Source organism: Macaca nemestrina, chromosome 19 (genome assembly GCF_043159975.1).
Source record: "Macaca nemestrina isolate mMacNem1 chromosome 19, mMacNem.hap1, whole genome shotgun sequence".
In the NCBI taxonomy this organism is placed as follows: Eukaryota; Metazoa; Chordata; class Mammalia; order Primates; family Cercopithecidae; genus Macaca; species Macaca nemestrina.
The window spans coordinates 75,877,695-75,884,059 of NC_092143.1; the positions used below are offsets into that span (position 1 = coordinate 75,877,695).

Genomic DNA, 6,365 nt, shown 5'->3' on the forward strand with positions numbered 1-6,365 from the left:
TCTATTAAAGAAATTGAATTCGTGGTTAATGACCTCCCTATGAACCAAACTCTATAACCAGATGGTTTTACTGGTGAAGGAAACATTTAAAGAAGAAATTATACAATCTGTCTTATACGAGCAGAAAAAATTGAAAAATTCACATCATTTTCGAATAGTAGCCCAATCTGTGCTACTATAACAAAAATACCATAGACTGGATAGCTTAAACTTTAGACATTTATTTTACATAGTTCTAGAAACTAGGAAGTCCAAGATCAAGGTGCCAGCCAATTCAGTTCCTGGTGTGTGGCTGTCTTCCTAACTTGCATATGAATGCCTTCTTCCTGTATTCCCACATGGTGGAGAAAGAGATAATATCTCTCATGTTTCTTCCTATAAAGTTACTAGTCCCATTTATGAGAGTTCCACCCCCATGACCTCATTTACCCCTAATTATCTTCCAAAGGCCCTATTGCAATTACCATCACATTGGAGGTTAGGATTTCAATATGTAAACTGCTGATGAGGGAACATTTGAAAATATTCAACATCTATTGATGATAAAATCTCTCAGCAAACTAGGAATAGAAGGAAACTTCTCTAACCTAATAAAAAGTGTCTACAACAAACAAAACTATAGCTAATATAATGCTTAATGGTAAAAGACAAATATAGTCAATTTGCTTTCCCCTAAGATTGTAAACAAGGCAAGAATGTCTTCTTATTACTCCTATTTAATATTGTAGTAGAAGCACTAGTCTGTACAAAAAGGCATAAAATTAGAAAAGAAGAAATAAAACTTTTTTCAAAGTACCTGCCTACATTTAAAAATCCTAAGGAATCTACAACTTATCTCTTACAACTAATAAGACAGTGAAGCAAGAACATAGAAAAGGTCAACATGAGAAACTGAACCATACCTTTATACTAGCAAAGAATGTGCAGAAATCAAATTGTTTTTTAATTACATGTACAATAGCACCCCCCAAAAGATACATTTAGGTATAATATAACAAAATATGCAAGATCTATATGCTAAAAGCTACAAAATTCTGATGAAATAAAGAAGAGCTAAATAAATTAAGAGACGTATCTGTTTATGAATTGGGGCTCAACGTAATCAAGAAGTTCATTCTCCATACACTGATCCATAGATTTCGGAAATTCCCTCTAAATTTAGGCAGGATTTTATGTAGATATAGGCAACTTGACTCCAAAATTTAGATGAAAAGGTAAAGGAACTCCAGTAGCCAAAACAATGTTGAAAAAAAAGAAAAGCTGGAGGATTTACACTATTTGGTTTTAAGACTTACTGCAGGTTGAGCATCCCTTATCCAAAATGCTCAGAGCAAGAAGTGTTTTAGATTTTGGATTTTTTTCAGATTTTGGAATCTTTCCACATACATAATGAGCTATCTTGTGAATGGGACTCATGTCTAAATACAAAATTCATTCACATTTCATATATATCTATCTTATGCCCATAGCCTATACATGTATATTTCTTATACGCATATATTTCATATACATCTTAGACACATACAAGGTAACTTTAAATGATATTTTAAATAATTTTGTGCATGAAACAAAATCTATGTTAAGTATGTGTAGAGTTTTCTATCTGTGGCATTATGTCAGTGCTCAAAAAGTTTCAGATTTTGGAGTATTTGGGATTTCAGATTTTTGGATTAGGCATGCTCCAAATGTGTAAAACTATAGTGACAAAGACAGCGTGATCTTAATGAAAGGATACACATGTGGATGAGTTCAACAGACTAAAGGGTTTTTAAATGGATGCTCATAAATAGAGTCAATTAGGTTTCGTTTTTGTTTGTTTTTAGAAACAGGATCTTGTTCTATCTTCCAGTCTGGAGTGCAGTGGCTCCATCGTAGCTCAAAAAGGATCCTCCCACTTCATTCTCCCTAGTAGCTGGAACTACAGGCATGTACAACCACATACAGCCAATTTTTCTTCTCTTTCTTTCTTTCTTTTTTTTTTTGGTAGAGACAAGGTCTCACTATGTTCTAAATTTTCTAGGCTGGTCTCAACCCCTGGCCTCAAACAATTCTCCTGCCTTGGCCTCCCAAAGTACTGGGGTTACAGAAGGCGCTGTCTGTGAGAAAGTGGGCCTTCTCCACACGCCGAATCTGCCAGAATCTTGGACTTGGACTTCCAGCCTCTGGAAGTGTGAGAAATAAATTTCTGCCATTTATAAGCCATTCTGTCTATGGTATTTTGTTGAAGCAGTCCCAGTGGTCTAAAACTTGGTATGATTTCATTTATACAACAGTCTGAGAAGGCAAATCCATGGGGAGAGAAAAGAGATCAGTGGTCACCAGAGGTAGGTGGGGTGAGGGGGAAGGGGGAATGATTTGACTACAAAGGGGTAGCACAAGAAAAAACTAGGTGCAATGAAACTGTTATGTGGTCATTACATAAATCTATACATATGTCGAAACTCATATAACTCTATGCCAAAAAAGCCAGTTTTACTGTATGTAAATTTTTAAAATAATACATAAATGGAAGTTGAAAGACTATGCTAACAGAAAAGAATTTATTGTGTTGGCAGATTGTAAGCCTCACAGTTAAGACAGTCAGAGATATAATTTATTTATTTATCAATGTGTCGGGAATTTGTTAAGAGGTTTATATAAAATAATAAAAGTTAAATACCTTGCAATAAATATTTCCTTATATGTCTTTGGAAGTTCTTTCTAGAAATATTGGTGCCAAATATTTTTCAGATGGAGCTTAGATGGCAAGAGACTGGCTGTCTTTTTGCTTACAATTACACCATTTTTACTCCTCCATGAAATCCTTGTTATCAAACCTTGCCTACTTTTTATGCAATAAAAGAAATATTTTTATGTTGGCAATTCACCTGACTTGAAGGCAATCAAAGCAAATCAAGTATATATATATTAGGCTTATTCACAAGAAAGGTAGACTAATCCCTGAATTATATACTAATCATGAAAGAAAGTGGGGAATGGCCCGGGGATAAGGTAACTTCTGCCCTCACTTTCTACCTCACCCTCTGTTTCTTATTAGCTGTTCCTCAAGGAGGAAGCAATTTAGGAAAAGAAATCTGATTTTTCAGAGTCTGGAAATCTTTGGGTGAAACCATGGCACTGAAAAGGCATTTGAATTTGTGAACATACCCTCTTTCTCTTCCTGGAATTAGGCCAAGAAAAATCCTAACATTCCCTTGTGTACTTTGTCACATTTAATACCAATGGTCAGTGGTCTTTGTTTCTTGTTCCTCTTTGACTTTGTCTACAGATTAGTAATAATTCCTTGATATTTCCCCACAAAACGAAGAGCACTGTATTAGAAGTACAGAACTCCTCCCATAAATGTTTTTCCTCCCGAATGTAAAATATTGCTATAGCCACAGCCTAAATAACCTGGATCAGTTTAGTATTATGGGACAAATATATTTCTCCATATTGGTTGTGTCATCCCCTTTCCTTTGGCCTTGGTAGTATGCTTCTTAGCTTTCTCATATTGCTCTTGAAACTTTCTACCTTCAGTTTATGGGGATGAGAGAGGGAGCAATAAAGCAATTTAGGAAAAGGAAGCAAGAGGCCTCATTTTGGTCTTTAGCCTGTCATGTAGCCTAGCTCAACTTCTATTTAGGTATATATGGTACTTACAGAGAAATTTATATGTATACTTTATACCTCATTTAACTGCTAATAATTCTGTATATTTCCTTTAGAGGGAAGCGTAAATAAGTGATGGGCTTCAAGTAATTAAATCCTTAAAAAATTAGTAGTCATGCCCCTTACCTTTAAGGGGTTTGAAAACTGACATGCACAAAATTAAAACCCTCCTAAATGATAGTCTATTAATAATAAGAGAGAGAGGATAAAATAGAATTGAACTGTCTGCCCCACACAAAGTGAAAAACAACCCAAATACCCTGTTCAACTTAAGCTATACTCTTTATAATCTATAGACTAACTGAAACAAGAAAATATAACAATATTTTATGGCATATAAAACTGAACCCTAAATAGGGTTAATAAAGTCTCATTCTAGTTCTCCCTCATTCCATTGTACTTCTGGACTAGAACTTGTTCTACAAATATCTGTCACTTTTCACCTTTGCCTTTAAGGTAAAGAGCCAGGGGAATCATTCAAAGGCAGACCAGTCAGCTGAGGCAAGTTCAGAACTATACCTCAGGGCTTTTGCCCTCCTGTGCTAAAATCCAAAAAAGCTACAATGTGCTTTGAAGGGCACAGTACCCACTGACCCAATTTTATGAATAGCTCCTTGTTAATTTATTGTTATATTCATCTTGGCTTACATAACATGCTTTTAATAATTTTGGAGTGATCTTAGCATATGACCCTGTTTCTTCCCTTTCTGAGTGTTAGGTTAGCTTGGAAAAAAGGGATGGGAGTGTATTTTCTTTAACTAGTACAAAACATCTGGATTCCCAGATTATTATAGAGATTTAGAAAAGCAATAGGCAAGAAATTAGGTTGCAGTGCTGAAAATCTGGTGGAGTTCAAAAGCAATTCATTGTTCTGCTTTTCTTTCAGAATAATACACATCACTATATGAATTAGAAAACAAATGATCCATAAATGAGAAGGTAAGTTGACATTTTTAGCACCCTGTTCTCATTGTCCCAAATGCTTATGATTTTTCAAGAGAACCCCAAAATTGAAGAAGTGATACAAAACAAACAAACAATATTTCCCCAGAGGTTTTTGTATCTCTCCTATCCAGGTCAATTTATGCCATCTCGGACAGTTATGAATAACTTCTACTTTCCACACAGAACAAAACACTAATACAAAACTTGAAAGCAAAATGGCAAAATAAAGTTCTGTCCAAATTGTGGGCTCTTTAAACCAAGCCAGTCCACTCCAGAAATTCCCCACTGTTCATTACACTAGCCATCACTCACGATCTTGCTTTTAGAAAAATGCCTAGTTAACATCATCCAACAACCCTAACTCTTGGACAACACCATGTCCTTCCCCTCCTTGGAAAGGATATGCTGAGTCTCTGGCTACAGCTGACCTTGGACCAAAAATCATCTACCCCTGGAGCCAGCGAGACATTTTGTCGGGAAGAAAGATTGTGGGAGAAAAAGACAGATTGTGAGGTCAGAAAACTCCATTTGAGACTAGCAAGATTATCTGGAACCAGCCTCCCTGGGGATGGTAGAGTAGGTAGAGTAGTATTCCTTAACTCTCAGGGTAATTAGGAGATCAAATGAGATAGCAGCATGAAACTGTTTTGTAAAGTGTTAAGTGCTGTATAAATGCAGCAAAGAGCTGTTTTCCAACTTCCTTGCTCCAGTGTTGATTGAATGTCCTTCACTATGTGGAACAATTTCCTCCCTTGAGTTATTTAGGATGGGCATGGGAAGAGCTCCTGGGCATTGCTTTAAGGCGTTCCTCTAAGAACCACTGCCTGTGGTAAAGCCAGAACCTACATAAACTCATCCCTCTCTTCCCAGCTAGCATTCTGAGGGGGAAGGGGAGGGACTGACTTCCTCTTCTCAAGTTTTGCTAATTGAATTTTCTGAAGAAAAGACTCAATTCTTCCCTTAAAAAAATGCATTATGCCTTTTTCCCCCAGCCATCTGAAGCCATGACCACAGCAAATGCATACCAGTCTTTCAAGTTAAAGACCCTCGGAACAAAGCTAGAGTTCTAGGCCCCTCCAGTCTTCCCCACTCCCTGTTTTCTACGGCCGTCTCTAAAGAAATCAGACCCTAAAATGTGTGAGAGAGAAATACTTTGGATCTACCCCTAGAGACAGCGTCGGACGTTCACAATGACCACGCTTTTCCCCGCTTCCTCGCTTAGCCCGGCCTCACTTGCTCCACTGGGGCGGACTCAAATGCACACGCACGCACACGCCGGCAAGCCGGTCAACCGCAGACAAATCTGACTCTTCGCCAACTATTAGCCACGGAGAGCAGCAAAGGGACCAAAGTCCTTCACCGCCTGCTCCAAAAAGACACTGCAACCTCCAGCAGCGCCGCAGTAGCTGCCTCTGTGCTGCAGCCTCGGGTCGGAGTTTCAGGTCTAATTCCTTAAGGAGTATCGCTCCTCTGCCCTTCGTCCTACTCCCCTTGGCTTCGCCCACTTTGCCTCTTTCTCCTCGGGAGGCCAGGACGACCCGGGTCACTTTGCCAATTCTGCGGAGGGGGAAGTAGCAGTGAAGGAGATTCCCACGCAAGTAGCCCGAAGCCCACTACTCTCCGCCACACCTCTCCACTCTCGCCCGTGTAGGTGCCGGTGCTGCTGGCGAAAGTCCCAGTTCTTAAGGCGCCTGAGCTCGGATGGGTGCGGAGGAGCTAGGTGGGAAGAGGAGCGGCGGGACTGGGGCGAGGAAAGGCTGGAGATTGTT

At 38.7% G+C, this 6,365-nt stretch overlaps 1 protein-coding gene across 3 annotated transcripts in view; it reads right to left on the reverse strand.

Annotated features, from left to right (window-relative positions):
* Window positions 1-6,365, reverse strand: part of LOC105478838 (A-kinase anchor inhibitor 1) — a 52,980-nt gene that overhangs the window by 45,733 nt on the left and 882 nt on the right. The gene's annotated exons all lie outside the window — the stretch shown is intronic.